At 43.1% G+C, this 17,270-nt stretch overlaps 1 protein-coding gene across 12 annotated transcripts in view; it reads right to left on the bottom strand.

Moving 5' to 3' along the window:
• Positions 1-17,270, bottom strand: part of baz2ba (bromodomain adjacent to zinc finger domain, 2Ba) — a 69,753-nt gene that overhangs the window by 38,949 nt on the left and 13,534 nt on the right. For all 12 annotated transcript variants that reach the window (XM_037790615.1, XM_037790592.1, XM_037790676.1 and 9 more), the window contains exon 2: positions 14,954-14,996. The gene's annotated coding sequence lies outside the window, so the exon portion shown is untranslated. The remainder of the gene's footprint in view (positions 1-14,953; positions 14,997-17,270) is intronic.

Below are 17,270 nucleotides of genomic sequence, written 5' to 3'. Positions count from 1 at the left end.
AGTCTGCCACGATATGATTTCAATTCAGTTAAATTCAGGGGTCTGCGATTTATATGAGACAATATCACATGCTCATTTAACACAATCAACTACATTTAGATCAACTTACAAAAAGCAACTAAAATATGATTTGACAATCTTATTACTGGATTCTTCTGACATTTAAATGAAAAAAAACCTCTTTTTTAATAAAAAAAATAAACATGAAGAGGGAATTTCAAAATAAAGGCGTATCTTAAAGATGACGATTTGTATCGATATTTTCACTTTGCATCGATGACATTGGATCATTGAATCGCTATATCGATCCAGATCGATGTATCGTTTCACCCCTACTGGTTCATCCAACTTGGTGTACGGTTGGCTCATTTATCTGGTAACACTGCTAAATGAAAAGGCTGCTCACTTCCCTGGCTTGATGCTGTGTTTATTATCTCTTCTGCAACCCCCCACCTTCACACCTTTCTCCCGCCCAGTCTCTCCGCTCTCCCTCTACGTTTCACCCTTTTTCTTGCTGTTGTTGAAATCATCATTAATAACACCTGCACGTAATGACTTCATCTAAGGACCCTGGCTCTCTGTTCAACACAAACAGACAAATGCTAAATGGCAAATGAAGGTAAACATGCACTTAACAAGAGGTAGTAAACAGAAAAATGTGTTTACAGTGGCACCACAGTGGTGTTCCAATACTGAAATCAGATGAAGGTCTTAAAAGCTATTGAGTAGTTTCAGAACAACAATCTGGCAACATAAGCTGTGATGAGAGGAAAAATCCACTCGCATTAAACTCAATATGCCAATCACTTGTATTCCTCTGTTCAAACGGGTGCTTTGCTTAATGTTAAACATGTGAAAATGACTGGCTGGAAGAGAATAGTGTTGTATTGACAGAGAGGGAGGCAAAGCAGCGGGCAGTCAGCCACTCTGTTCTGCTTCACTGCAACATGGGAGGGAGGCCAGCATGGACACACACACACACACACACACACGCACACACAGATGTAAAAACACACACAGGCAAGCACACACTTGCACAAATGCACACACACTGATACTCTCTCTTCCTCTCTCGCTCTCTCTCTCTCACACACACACACACACAGTGCAGCAGGTGAGGTGCCAGCACATCACAGCGCTGCCATTTTTCAGTGTCTTGCTCAGGGAGAAGCGCTCTGACATTTTATGAAGCACTCTGCAGAAATCAGCAGCTTGTAATGGCGGCTGGACTGTCACTCCTTTCCACTCTTCACACTCCCTCTATCTCCCTTCCTCACACTGCTTTTAAGATTATTATCTCCCTTGATTAGCATAATCTAATCAATTTTACAAAATTGGCTTTTAATTACAAAGAGCAATCTCTTCTTCTGACTCTCTGATTTAAAAGCTTTAAATGTCTTTAGTGGGCTATTTAAAAAAAAAAAAAAAAAAAAGTCAAACTGAGGCATGAAGTAAAACACCAGTGAAAGGTTACAAAATGCTACCCATCACACTCAAGTGAGAGAAATTTTGATGCCTAAAGGGTATGAATGGCAGAAAATATGGAACAAATCATTGCAGGTTTTTCTGAAAGAATATTTTCTATAGGTCGTTTTGACATTATGAACCAGCAATCTACACTTTTATGTGAGACGGCAGAGCAATGCATTTAGATGTTTACATGTGAAAGCAGTTGTTTTCAGGATCATCATAGCTGATGGTATTACTGTACGTGCTTACTGGAAAGGCCTTATGATTAGAAAACCCAGCTGTTAAATATGTCCTCCGCATAAAAACAGAGATCTATGACCATGATTAACTCTCTGGCATGTTGTTGTGCCTGACAAGCTCTCTATTGAGCAATGATTAACCGCTAGTGACTCTGCAAACCGCTGCTAGCACATTAACACAATGTTTAGATTAGCCAGCCCCTCATTGAAGCCATTACCGGGCAAAGCTAACAGTCGTCTTCGGAAGCTGGACAGCCGGCAGCCTGTGGCCGAACAATTTACAACGGTGACAAAGCTTGGCAACCGTGCTCTAAAGTTTCCCCAAAAGTTTCACTCAGGGCCAGTACATTTTAGAGTAACTCGGAATAGTATGCCCACAGGACAAAAATGTGACTCAACTTGAAATATGTGGGAAGTGTCGAGGCCAAATCTCTCAGTGTAGGCTACGCTATAAACCTTAAACTAAGCCGATTTCATTAATGTGACATTAGCATTCGTAATGAGAAAAGGGGAAAAAACCCTTGGGACATCTTTGTACTGTTACAAAAACCACATACACATGCATGCATGCCCACACACACACACACACAACCATAAATAGACACAAACACATAAGCCGCAATATCAGACACTAATTTACATCCATATTACACAAGAATTGCAAGATGCAGCACAGAAAGAGGAAATGTATTTGCTCAGGTTTTATAATGAAATATCGCAGCTTAGTCTCTGTAAACTAACTGTGACAGTTAGTAAATCTGTTCCACCTTTCCTGATGAACTGAGCAGATAATTCCAGACAAATAAAGCCTGGCATCCACTCCCACTCTACCGCTCCAGACGGAACGTAGGGGAGGAAGCCGGTGTCAAGGGCAAATCTCCAACGATCTCATCACTTTATTCTAAACTTGCCGGCACACGTCTGTGTGTGGTACTCCCCAACTCAGAGCTCGTGTGACGTGTGACGACACTCCTTGTTTTTTTCATCGACAAAGCAATCGCATACATTAAGCTGAATATTCAGACGCCACAACGGTCCCGGCAAGCATCTACATGTTGATTTGTTGGGTAAGTGACTGTAAGGTTTTCATTAAGTCAATATGGAGCTGCATGTTTCCAAATGGACCGAAATAGTTTAAGGGCCCGACCAACAGCCCGGTGTGATGAGTTCAACTGTTGTTTGTGTGAGTCAGTGAAGTCAGGAAATACCGGCCGGAAGATAAAGCTGAAAGCTTAGACGTTAACAAACAGCGTGGTAATAACACTAAATAATGGGATTTATGGAAGAATGTGCCACTTTTATGTTTCTAGGTCACTTTCCCGATGTGTTAACATGATACATAATTACAGCACGTTAACTGATGTCTCCCAATATTATTTTATGTTTGGTTTCATGATTAAATATGACAGAAGTTATCTTTATTAATTGCTATGGATGTTCCCAAGGATCAAAAGTATTGGGATGAGACAACAAAACAGAAATGGTTTAGGGAATGCAAACATATATGGCTTTAAGAACATTTGAATATCTTATCTTACTCTTTCTGTTTCTTCAGAAGATACATGAAGACAATTTTTCATATTTGAATGCATCCAATATAAAACATGGAGAAGTCGTGAGAAAAAAAAAATTGTGGTACTGACTCTTGTTAGAGATAGAAGTATTAATAGGAGTATTGACGAAAAGACTTGTGCATTACAACCACATGTCAGGTGAGAGGTTTGATTAGGTGAAGGTTATGATGACAACATAAACAGTGATCTAAAGCCATTTAAACGAGGGCCAGCAGCAAGGAGTCACTTCATCAGTTTATAACATTTAGAAAAACATCTAGAGCTGCAACAATTAATCAATTAGTTGTCGACTATTAGATTTATCGCCAGCTATATCAGTCAGTTAACTGAATATCATTGAGTTGTGGACAACTCAAGACATTTCAGGATGTCACTTTGGGTTTTAGGACACATTGATTGACATTTTCCACCATTTTCTGACATTTTATAGGCCAAACAACTAATCGACTAATCGAGAAAATAATCGTCAGATTAATCAACAATGAAAATAATCGTTAGTTGCAGCCCTAATGATGACAACATAAACAGTGATCTAAAGCCATTTAAACAAGCACCAGCAGCAAGGAGTCACTTCATCAGTTTAAAAGATAAGATCCAAGCCTGCATGTCATATAATAACAGAAAACTAGCTGCTTCTGTGCCTTTGGGTTTGGTTTGTATCCAGAAGATTTCTCCACTAGACTCATATTTTCTTGCTAGGCACTGAGATGCTTACTGACTTCAGTGACATGAAGCCTTGTAATGATGTTTGCTGCCCCCAATAATGAAAGTGTTCTATAATCACAGGATAAAAGCTGCCTCGTTGGGATTTACAAGACCACAAAACTAACAACATAAAACTTTTTTGAAGGGGGTGACACACAACAAAAGTCCCCGGTCAGAGTTAAACCAAAGACGTTGTGGATACGTGTATTGGCCAACCCCAAATGCAACCCATTTTCCCCCATAAGCCTGTAATCGCGTTAATAAAATCTGTTGCTGAAAGATTAGTGTTTTCTTGTTTTTATGACAGTGGAAGAAATTTGCTGCAATTGTTACACAACTTGCCAAAATCCTCACAGCTGGCGAGCATGTAACTATAGTGCAAAGCCACTTTCACTTGTTTCCAAATGTTTAGGTAATAAATTAAAGCAACATGCATCAGGAACAGTAAACAGGCCACTATTAATCAGTTTAACTACGAGCTCCACTGATCCATGAACTTGTTAAAGTGTTTGTTTAAGTAGCTTTTTTGTACTTTGATAGTGCCAGAAAAGTAGGTAGTGATGTGTGTTGAATTGGGTCTGTTTGTGGCAAACGCACAAAACTAACTGTAAAAGTTAAAGTGCTACAAAAATAGCAACAAACTTGACAGTATGACATAAATTCAGGACCCCTGTGTGTCTGTAAAGAGTCTCTGACTGGGCTTAACATGACATTAAGTCAAGGAAATTCACCACTCAGTGAGCTGAGATTAAGACCAGAGAGCTGTACAACATGATGGTCACCACAGTTTGCCTCGAGGCATGCATAATGTTCTTTCTCTCTTTCTTGCTGCTCTGTTATTGTGACATCTGAAAAAGCTGCTCCCAAAAGATGCAATGAATGATGTTCGCAAAGTGAAAATGTCATTGTCCAATCCTTGCATTCTTGTTTCTGTGCCCCTGTATACATTTGCGACAAAATCAGGGCCGGGTTTATCTGGCAACACTTACCAAATATTACATCTGTTTGGATTTTTTTTCACAGTCAAGAGAAACTGAAATTTCAGCTAAATATTTTACATGAATGGGAAAAGGTTTCTATTCTCTGCAGTTCAATAACAATATGATACTTTTGCCCTTGCATGCAGAATAAAAAGATAATAAATGAGCTTCATAATGGAAACAGCTTCACTCCACCATTTTTTTGCCAGTATCACCTTTCTGCTACTCTATCCAGGACACTTTTCCCTCCTCCTCCTGGGGGCAAATGTAGAAGACCCTTTTAAAAAGTCCAGCTGTGCTTTTAAAAGAGTTTTGTCACACCGGCGATGGGGTGCTTTGAAATGCTGTGCAGAATATCCACAAAATAGGGCTCCTTTTTTCCCCGTGACATGGCCCTATTTCCTGTGTCACCACACTTCCTCTGTGTGATTTCACATAAAAAGTCAAAATATTTGAGCCTCCATTGTTGACTGTGTCAAGCCCAGCCTTGACATTACTGAACTGCAATCACACACCCACAGGTGGATACACACGTGACCAGAAATACACACACACACACACACCGACACACAGTGTTAGACTGAGCGTCACCGTTGTGTCACACTATCTTTTCATGTGAAACTGTATCCACTGGTCCATCCTCTGGATCCCAACACTTCCTTATAGTTGAACCAATCACAAATCCCCCTTTTGTTACCTGATATCATTTAAGGTGGAGCTAAGGAGGGAAAAGAATAATAGCTTTGGCTCTACGTGAATGTATGCTTGTGTTTGGTGTGTGTATCTGCGCCCGTGTCACGACGAGCAGATTCCTTGTGTGGTGGTGAGGCTGAAACCGAAGCTGCCTGGGCCTGTTGTTGATAGCCGTGTCTCACCCACTCACTGCCCCAGAGGGAGTCGGGACCAAGACCACTGCTCAGGGTCTGTCTGTTCACACACATGAAACACGGGCTTGGATTACACAGGGCTCAAATATGACTCATCCCAAGGAGGGGGTGGAGGAAGGCCCTCTCTGTTGTTTTGCACGCACACACACATTCACAGACACACACTGCCCGCAATCATAGCTACATCACAGGCTCAGAGAGAGGACCTTGTGGTTCCACACACCTGCCAAAGACAGATGTTAAGAATAAATCAGAGAGAAGCTCCGTGCGAAGAGAAGCTCCACACTGCCGTAACTCCACTAACTCACTACACAGCACACTAACTGGAGAGCAAACAGCTGCACATGACAACACACACCACCAGTGATGAAAGCAACAATAGCATGCGTGCACCTGACATGCATACAGAGAGAGAGAGGCTCCATCGTGGTGGGAGAGGGAGTATTTTCCAGTTTCCAGGCTCCACTTGTGTATTTTTTTGTGTGTTTTTTTGAGCGTGGTTGCTGTGTAACCAGCTCCCATCCTCGGGAGCTGAGGGGTTTTTAAGTGCAATTGTTCTGGAAGAAGCCGAAATCCTCCAACGACAGACAAACAAGTCACAACAAGGCTGAAAGCAGTGTGGGCGGTTTGAGAGAGGAAGCTCTTTTTTTTTCCCGTTGCTGACTAGGTGATTTTCATGATTTCTTCATTTAAATATAGCAGCACTGCGTTATGAGGAATCAACACGCTCACAAAGTGTGCCCTTTAAGTCGATATGTTGCACAATAATGTACTATTTTAGGGGACTGTGACCTCTAAAAGCATAATTCGAACGCCAACACAACATCATCCTACATCCTGTCAGTCAGTGTGGCACACTTCCTGGTTCCAGAAAGCATGTGTCAAAAAATAAGAAAAAAGAAAACAGATGCATCCACAGAAGAGGGTAGCTTTTGTCTACGCTGGCAGCCATGTCTATGGGCATCTTTTGTCACTTGTGAGTTTTTTTAGCCTTTGTCGTCTCACAGGCTGGGAGAGGCAAAGTGGTCTGTGTGTGTGTGTGTGTGTGTGTGTGTGTGTGTATGCATGGTATGCATGTGTGTCATCAACAGACACCCTTCACGCTTTGTGGCCCAGAAACAGGATAAAACAGTGAGTTAACCAGCAGCGCACTGACATTATCTCCTCTTTGCTGTCCTGGAATGCCAGCCTGCTGTGAAACTCCGAATATGTGACGTTTTGTCACAGCACATAATGTTTCTCAGGAAAGAAGGAGTGAGTGTGGGTGTTTTTGCTTTGTCTTTCCGCATTAAAGGCACAAGGCCAAGTGTGAACGTCTAGGTCTCAACACTTGATAAATCTTCAAGAGACCATGAGGCTCACCAGGACTATGAAATTATGTTGTTAGAGAAGTCCAAGTCTAAAGAATGAATAAAAAAAGCAGCAAACAAATAGCTTCAAAATGAAAATCAAACATGACAAATGTGTTGTGAAAGAGCGTCCGTGGACTCTTTTTTTATCTTTATCTTTAATCCAAGAAAGTTTGCTCTCGTCCATGCTTACAGTCACCGGGCAAAATATAACCCAACTCTGGCCCTTGTGCTGCCGATGAGTCTAACATCCATGACTCAAGAGGTCAGGCAGCCCATCCAGGCTGAGCATTAGGGGTTAAGGGGATGAAACCAAGTGTGAAATGTGAGAAGACAAGCCAACATGGTTTCTCAGGCAACAAATAGAAAGGCGACAAACATATCTCTGTGACTGCGAGGAACGTGAGGTATGTTAGGAATAAAGACCGTCGCGTCACCCATGATTCATATGAGCGCAAGATGGAAAAGGAATTAGAGAGGCTTTCTGAACTGACTGAGTTTAGACATGTTAATCAGTAATAGCCTGTTGTACTTCAGACGGGAGGAGCGTGAGTTCAGTGGTGTGTGTGTATGTGTGTCTATGTGTGTGTGTCTCTGGCAAGTCTACTTGGACTTGAGCTGGTTGAGGCAAGAGAAAGCTCCAGACCAAGAGATAATCCATCTGGACTGTTTCCTTACAAAACATATGGAAAAATGCAGAAGCTTTTTTTTTTCCTTTTCCGCCCACAATAGCTATTAATATCTCACACAGAACATTTGCTCATGTCCCACTAAGGACTGGAATTCCTGCTGAAACACAGTCATCTTGGAGGATTAGAAAGAGGCGGTCAGGCATTTTCACGCACCCACCATATGTATTCTGTGTGAGGAAGGATGAGCATATAGTCACATAAACACATAGACTAATGGGTAGCACTCAACGTATTCTTCTCTCCCTCTCTCTCACACACACACACACACATAGAATTACTCAAATTGAAGTGACGTAATCTGAACCCTCAGACACGACATGACTTAGTCCGCTCAAGTCATGTAAACAAAGATAGCCTTTCTTTGCCGCCTTGAAAATAATTCACTCTAATATCAACAAGGAGCCCTAAATAATCACACCAACTACCTGACAGGAATTGTTCACAGCAGCGCCAAAAACCCGTGTAAAAACGACAGCGCCGTAAATTGTTTTAATTATAGCCGACACAGATAAGAGCCCGTGGAAACATCAGCCTTTTCTTCAAGCCCCCTGCAAGATCCAAACATACAGTATTCCCTGGAAAACGCGGTTTGTTGTACTATGTGTGTGAATATGTGTGTGTGCGCGCGTGTGTGTGTGTGAATACAATATTCATTTTGCTGCAGGAGGACAATCTATGCATAACAATGAGAGGCGCTAATGAAATCAGCCATCAACCTGCGATACATACATATTAAAGCAGGACCTCAGAGTGTCATTCGCTTAGTGCATCATTTGTTCCCACTCGTTTTTTTCTCTCTGCCACCTGACCTTTAGAGTATGTAACCCCCCCTCACTTCTCCACTCTAAAAATAGGACGTGTACCTGCAGTACTGTGGCATTATGCATAACATGTGTGTGTGTGTGCAGCATTACGCGGACATGACAGTACTTTTCAAACGGGGATTGATTTGTGCACTGAAAAATAAACTATTTAGAATTTGAATAGAGACAACTAATGTTCACTTGTCCAAAGTTTAGGAGTCTAACAGATGACGTTCAGCATCACAAATGGTAACCACTGTCAGAGCTGTACCTCCAGTATAATGTCATATCATGGCAGCTGCCGGGGAGAGACGCTCCTCCCTTCCCTCTAAGCATGCTTCACAGCTCTGGTCTCTCCGTCTCTCCCTCTCTCTCCCTAACCCCCACCCCCTTGCTGGCAGGGAAATGGATCCCTCCACCTGACAGTGGCCATTTTGAGCCTTCTCTCTCCTCTCCTCTCTACTCCAGCTTCCTGGTAAACAATGGGAGAGGGATAATTGATCAAACAGCCAGGGAACCCTCCAAGCAGGGGAAGGTCAACGCCCGCCAGCCCAGCTCACTAAGGAGAGGGGGTGGGGGTGGGGGTGGGAGTGTGGGGGGGTGATGATGTATGTGTGTCAATATGTGTATGTGCATTTGTCTTTGTGTGCATGTGTGTGTACATGCATACATCTATGCATGTGTGTGACCAACTGTGCAAAAAAAAAAGACAGAGGTAGAGACAGATAGAAAGTGCTGTGTGTGTGTGTGTGTGTGTGTGTGTGTGTGTGTGTGAGTGGGGGGGGGTAGAGTTGGGGGGGTCTCGCTGACGCTCTTGAGCTGCCATTTTTCTTCCCTGACAAAGACTCCATCTGCCACAGAGCCATTTGCTGCCTCCCGAGTCGGCAGAGCATTCCGCACGCCGTGTTCACCTTGATGTCACCTCTACACAGCTCACGCCTTGCTGACGCTGTACACACACACACACACACACACCCACACACACAACACATTTCTTTTCCTCTCGTGTACACACAGACGTATACGCTCATTGTCTCCCACTCACAACCAAACACACACTTTCAGTTTCTGTCATACATACTATCTTTGCACTCTCCCTCACACACACACATACACACACACACACACACACACACACACACATTAAGTGTGTATGTGTCTACAGCGGCCCTCCCTCTCCTCTGCATGGCTGATATCACTGTGCAACCATCAGCGCTGTGCATTGTGGGAGTGTCTGTTGGGGCAGAGAGACGCGACAGGGGCTGAGGGATTCACACGCCTCTGAAAGACAGCCAGAGGGAGAGAGAGGGAGCGAGGCAGGAGGGGTGGGAGGCAGGGAAAGAGGGAGAGATACGGAGGGGGCCGGTAACTGGAAATGAGAGATGGCATTTTAAAGAGGAAGCTGAATTTCACCTGCAATTACCGTAGCTCCGGGGCACATGGCTCGGTTAAGAGACATTTCATTCCAAAGCCACCGCGTATAGCTGCCGCACTGAGCCCTGAGAGGCGCATAAAGAAGGAGGGAGAGAGAAAATAGAGCGGTGGAAAACTCTCCTCTGCCCAAGATGGCCCTCAGCAGATGTAGTGATGAAAGAGAGGAGGCAGCCAGGGATGTAACTGGTAAATGAAACCCAGCAGAAAAAAATATAGGAGAGGAAAGGAGGGGAAGGGAAAGGAAAGGAAACAAGGACAGATAAAGAAAGAGGGTATCTCATTCAGTAGGCCCCAATACGGCCATCTGCACACCAGACCAGACAGCTGAACTGGGCCTCAGAGAGCACACACACACACACACACACACACACACACACACACACACTGAACAAAGAGCAAATAAAATCCAATAAACACAGATACTACTCACACTCTCTCACAGTTAAGTACTGGGAAAGCTGGATGTGTTTAATGATTAATATCATTCTTAGTATTCGTTCTTCTCTTTCGATGAACCTCCCTCTCTCTCTCTCAGAACTCCAAATGGAGCCGTAATGGTTTCCCCGAGGCTCAATGTCCTGGCTAGTTTCACCAGACACACTGCTGTGTTTCATAGGAGAAGTGTGACTGCACAAATACAGTAATGAGCCCTCACTGGGAGACGGGGGCCTCCTGGCACTGCTAATGGCTCCTCTGGACTGCAGCTGTATCCAGGTTACAACCTGGCCTGGCCGACAGGCCCTGGGACACGCAGGCCCAGTATAGGGACAAACGACTCCCAGCCACAGGCACACACTGTAGTGAGAAAACCAGGTCCGTAGTGGACTCTGTGTTTAGTGTGTGGGTTTTTGAAATATAGCGGAGGAGGAAAGAAGATCTGGGGAAGAGGTTAGAGGGGCAGGAAGCTGTGGAGGATGTCAAGAGACAAGGGGCCATGGTAGAAACAGAAACCAAGGAATAGAGACAGTTGAAGAGATGTGGTTTGGCAATAAACGCAGCAGATAGACCCAATAAACCTGGAGGCTCTCATAGGGCAACAGCTGGCATCGGGTGAGAGTGGTGCGTGTGTGTGTGTGTGTGTGTGAGAGGGAGAGAGAGAGAGAGAGAGAGAGAGAGAGAGAGAGAGAGAGAGGGATTGAGTGTGTGTGGTCTGAATAGTCATATTAGCAAATTTAGTTAGGCTGTAAAAAACGTAAGTGTATATATTCAGTAAACACAACAGTAAAACCAGAAAGGACAACAAACATGACATGTAAAATGCCATTTAAATCCAATAAACCATTTGACAGATTCCTTATTACACACTTAGCACCGATCAAGCCCGCAGAACTTTATTTTAGCCAAAATCACATGCTTCTTAAAACATGCAAATGTCCTAAAATGACACCCATCAACAGTTTTGTATCCAACGAAATGCCCGGCAATAAAAAATTATATAGAGTGAGCGTGATGTGTTTGCTAGGTTGGTAGATAAGCGCAAGATAGCGGAGGCTTGACCATGTCTTGTTTTCAAACCTAACAGCAAAACAGGCATTAGGGCTGCTGAGTCCAAGGAGCTCAAATTGCAATCCCGTTTGTGTGGGGCTAAAAGGTTTGTGATGTATGGGGGTTTAAAGGTCTACTTCTAATGTTTCATAAATTACGGGCATGCAATTATGTTACATTATGACACCCAAAACTCAGCATTGTGTGTCCAACATCTCCCCTCTACTACAGCAAACACATTAACGTCACACAAGACCCACTCCCATTGTTGCCCTCTCTGGGAAAGCTCACAGCTTGGGTTCTTTAGCTCCTGTTTTGTCTGGCCCTCTATTCAAAATGGCCCCCTCATGACCACGCACATTATCGTCCGGGCAGGCAGCCCCCGAGTGGACTGAGGCTCCCCGGGTGCAAGCAGTGATTCATGGCACAAGGGTCTGTAAAAGAGCAGCCTCGCCCCACACCGCAGCCCTTCATGGGGACAAGGAGAGCAGAGGCTGTTTGGCGACGGGGGTGAATGAAAAGTCTGGCTGGAGGACTGAACCCTGTTGAGACCACGCGAGAAGGGGAACGGTCAGTGTTGTGTGTGATTGTGTGGAGAGAGCGGGAGTAAAAAAAAGACATGAATGGGTAAGCCCAAACTAATGCTGTGAGTGTGTCTACGCTGCTCCCCTATCCCGAGGACAACCTCGCAGCAGCTTTTTAACAATCTTAGCTCCGAGGCAAGTGCAAAGTACTAAATGTTTAGGCGTTATCTCTAACACTTCCCCAATCTAACAGAGCACCAGTTTAAAGGGCAATGGGAGAGAGAAAAAAAGAGACTGTGTGAGAAACAAAGAGGGCTCATGAATAAGAGCTGAAAATGATAGTAGTTGCTAGGATTGATGAAACCCTATTCAGGTCTTGTGACAGGCAGCGAGACACACAAATTCTTTCCCCTCAGGCTAGAAGGTGTAATTTCCCCTTCCACTGTCACAGGAGCCACGTAAAAAATTATCTGTAGCTCAGTGACTGACTGCCTCGTAAGTAATTTGTAATGTACGACATGTATGTGCACAAATCCATCTATCTATCTATCTATCTATCTATCTATCCATCTATCTATCCATCTATCTATCTATCTATCCATCTATCTATCCATCTATCTATCCATCTATCTATCTATCTATCCATCTATCTATCCTTGCAGATCAAGACACTCAGAATAGAAACACTGGCATGCTGCTCCGTTGTAACACACGGTGGGATGCGGATGGAAATGCTGGCCCCACAGGACACACACGTACACACACACACACACATACACACACACACACACACACACACATAAAGAGACGGACTGCTGTGGGGCTGACGCAAGACTATCTCTGTCTCACGTGTCTCTCCCCTACGGCCGCCCGCTGCTCCTGACCTTCGAGATGTTTTTCTCTCTCCTTCTCCCTCTCCCTTTATTCCTCTCTATTTCACACTCACACAACACACACACACCCTCACTCACTCACTCACTCACTCACTCACTAACACACACACACACACACCTCCCTTTTCTGCACACCTCCCAGCCACTCAGTATTTTGTCATTAAAAGGCATTGCATTTCAAGCTCGGATCAAGCAGATGGGGCTGCGTAAGCATTGCTGCTCCTTCACGCAGCACCTTGGCTTAAGTACAGATAGTCCACATGCATTACAATGCTCTCTCTCTCTCTCTCTCTCTCTCTCTCTCTCCCTAAATGCATGCACACACAAACACACACATGCAAACATGTACACGCACAACCTTCCTGGAACCGGAGCCCGGTTGTGGATGACTGCTTCATGTGGGTGCTGTGTAGCTCAGTTGTGTTATGCGTAGCTGATGTAGTTGAATATCTTAAAGACAAGAACGCTAAACAGCAGACAAAGATATCATCTTGTAGCAGAGAAGCACCCTGGTTAGTCTAATATATCTATTAGTCCTTTCTGGAGACCAGTGGTTCGTGCCTTCTAGTGGCAAAACACTGACAAATACACTCACATAAAGTTCAATGGGTTCATAATACACACACACACACACGCACATACACACATACTTGAATGTAATATAATTATATCTCCATGCCATTAGACATAATTCTCTTTCTTTTCATTTTCTCTCAACATTTGCATATTCCTTTGGGTGTTTGAGTTGAGCAGCTCTTTCCTTTTTCCTTCTCTTGTCTTCCAAGCAACAAATGTCAGCTAATTACACCATGGCTGTTTGGATGAGCTCCATCTTTCCCCGTGCTCTGCTGTGCTTGTTCTCTATGGGGCTGCAGGAAAAGTCAGGCAGCCAAGACACCAGTTAGGAACAGCCAGCGGTGGGGGTTGATCTACAAGGCTACACCCCCGCCCCCCACCCCCTAGAAATTGATTCCCCAAGAGAGGACTCATCAATACTTATCACAAATGATACAACCAGCTCGCACCAACCTGCGGGGGGATATAATGTATCACTCACAGCCAGGGATGAAGCAGTAACGGTTAGATATAATCAGGTCTGGTAACATACAAGGCTAAAAAGACAGTCACGGGCGAAACAAGTATTTCCCTGAGCTCCACATTCAGTATACGTTTTATAAAAGATCCCATTTGATCTGGTGACACACTCACAGGCACAAAGCCATCAAGTCAGGCAGGACAGAAAAGTGCAAGTCATTGTCTGTGCGTGGAACAACAAACTGCCACCTCGGTGTGTGTGAAGCGAAGCCTTGAGGACGCAGCCGCGCCCCTGAGTACTGCTATAGCTCTCACACAGAGACAGAGTGAGGAAACAGGGGAGAAAATGAAAGAAGGGAAAAAGGACGGAGACGGAGAGAGGAGGAGATTACAGCTGCGCATCGCAACAACTACACACTATCCAAGATCCTAACCCAGAAGCACTGCAGGGCACAGTTAACAACCATTTACATTCAGCGTTGGCTCCGAACAGATAGCAAAGTCAAAGGATGTTTATTAGGCGCGTACGTTTCAGACAAATATTCTGATTAGAATGGGAGAAATCTAATTAATTGCTTGATTCACTGAATGAACCCCGAATTTGTAATGCAATCATAACAACTGCTTTTCAAGGGGCTCTTGTTAAATTTAATTGGGGGAGAAAAAAAAAAAACATCCTCTTTCACTGAATGAATGAAAATCAAATTAGGCCTGAAACTGGAGGAGTCTGCAAGTTTGCTCTGGCGTGCCATGAAAAAAAGCAGAAGTGTGTGACAATATATATTTTAAAAAGTCACGCATCAACTATTTTGTAGCACGCAAAAATATATATACCAGGGGCACGGAGTGGAAAAGAAGAGACATGAATATCGTGTGTACTCACTGTTAGAGATGTCTTCAGCTCTTTGACATAACTGCTGTAACACCTGGAGAAAAAGCAGAAACAAAAGATCACTGTGGTTCAGGTTAAAAATACAATCTGACTGAAATGTGTTTTCCCGTATGCTTTCATTTATATGATAATAAAAGGTTAGATTATATGCAGTGATGTGATGATGCTGAAAGTTTTTCCTGGGGGATGAAGCCCCTAAAACTGCCTGGATATCAAAGTTACAGTTACACAGCTTAGTATTTGTGGTTTTCAGACACATCAAACAAAAAGTACAGTGACGTCTGAAACACAGCTGTGGCAGCGCACACACACACACACACACAGAAAGATATTCACACACACACACACACAAAAAAGTCTCTTTCTCCCCGAGCCCTTTCTTGCAAAACCTGTTTGTTAGAAATGGATCTAGACACTGGAGCTTTGAGTAGTGAGGATATTTTCCCCAAACACAAGACAGTTCTTGCAGAGAACCAAGCCTCGCCAGCGTTCTCACGCCCATCTCTCATGCATTGTCTCTAAGGCCCTCCTGTGCTCTTACAGCCTGAGCCTAATCTGAGCAGCTCACCATAACAGACGCCACCCTGCTATGTATATTATACTACAGCAAGCAAACATACACAGGTTTTACAACTTTTATTACACTTACTCTTGAATCTGAATGATGTCTGACTGATGCAAAACTCTGAAGAAGAGTTTTTCGGCTACACTGTCAGTTGTGTCAGCATGGTTAGATGGTATCAAAAACCAGACAAACTTCTCCTCATACACATGCACTCAGACATAGCGAAGATAGACATTTCCAGACACACAGACACACCAACACACAGACAGCGTTATAGCGTGTGTGGGTAGCTATCTAACAAGGTTTTGTTGACAGTAAACACATCCATCTGGTCACCAGCAACAAATTCAAGTCTGGTGGACACTTCAGCAGCACGAATGTGGTCAACTATTACAATTATATATGTTTACATCAGTGACCAAATCCTGCGCACAATTTAAAATAGATGTAATTTTCACTGCTGTTTTTTTAGTAATTCCTGTAAATGACACTTGTTGTGACTCCCGTGTTAAAATAAAGGTATATAGCAGTTCATGAGCATAAGTGGTTTTGTCTTCCTAGATGCCTTCCAGTCATGTCAAAGTCTGTGGCACATAATGCAACACACATCTGTCATTACAGCTCAATTCATCACCGAACAGAAATCTCCTCGACTGGCGGTGTTGATAATAATTACACCGATCGAACTGCAATGGTTCCCGTCATTATCTACACTCTCAGACAGACAGACTGACAAACTGACACACACACACACACATGCAAGCACCGACTACAGACACACACAAATACTTTGATAACTCATCGCAGTGATAATGATAACAGAGAGCCAGGTAGGCTGAATTCATCTTCGGCTTTTTCATAAAAGCCTATTAGTGGATGATTAAAGGATCTCTGCTCATAGGGCTTCAGCACAGAAAATGATTTGCCAGCCACGAGGCAGGTGAATTACACTGGATAAGAAAGCCAGTGCTGTCTGCCATCATTTGCCTGACTGAGAATCAGGCTGTTAGTCTATTAACCTCATTTTACTGGAAGATCTTACCAGTTTTACATCAATGGCAGATGGATCAAATATCACAAAACACACACTTTTTTTCTCCCTAAGACATAACGTCTGTAGTCTTCTTCAACTGCAATTTCCTCATAAATCATGTCAGTATGTGATATTTGGACTGTTCACCATTAATTAATCTGCAGATTATTTTTCAATTAATCATTTGGTGTATAAAATGTCAAAAAGTTGTGAAAAAGATGCCTTTTAAGATGACATCATCAAATTGCTTGTTTTGTCTGACCGACAACCCAAAACCTAAAGATATGTAGTTTACTGCATAAGATAAAAAAGAAAATCCTCACAACTGTTGCTGCTTGAAAAGTATAAACGATTACTCGATTGTCACGATAGTTGCAGATTATTTTTTATCAACTAATTGTTTCAGCTCTATATGACATATACAAACTTTATAAAATTTCAAAAGGATGTCTACAATATAAGAGAATAAACATAACTTGAAAAGTGAAATAATTATTAGGATTTTCCCATTTTATCACACAAGCAAAAAGAAGGTTTACCTAAGGATTCATTTAATGAGAGAGAATACATATAAAGTAACACAAAGCTATTTGTTATAGCCTATAATGAACAAAGTGATACAACAAATTACTGCCTGAAGTTATGTTAGTGAACTTATTACTTTTTGAGTAACAATCAAAATGTCAGTTTTATTATAGCCATCATTACTT

The sequence above is a fragment of the Sebastes umbrosus genome, chromosome 2, assembly GCF_015220745.1.
Source record: "Sebastes umbrosus isolate fSebUmb1 chromosome 2, fSebUmb1.pri, whole genome shotgun sequence".
Taxonomy (NCBI): domain Eukaryota; kingdom Metazoa; phylum Chordata; class Actinopteri; order Perciformes; family Sebastidae; genus Sebastes; species Sebastes umbrosus.
This window is presented reverse-complemented; position numbering and strand designations above follow the sequence as displayed.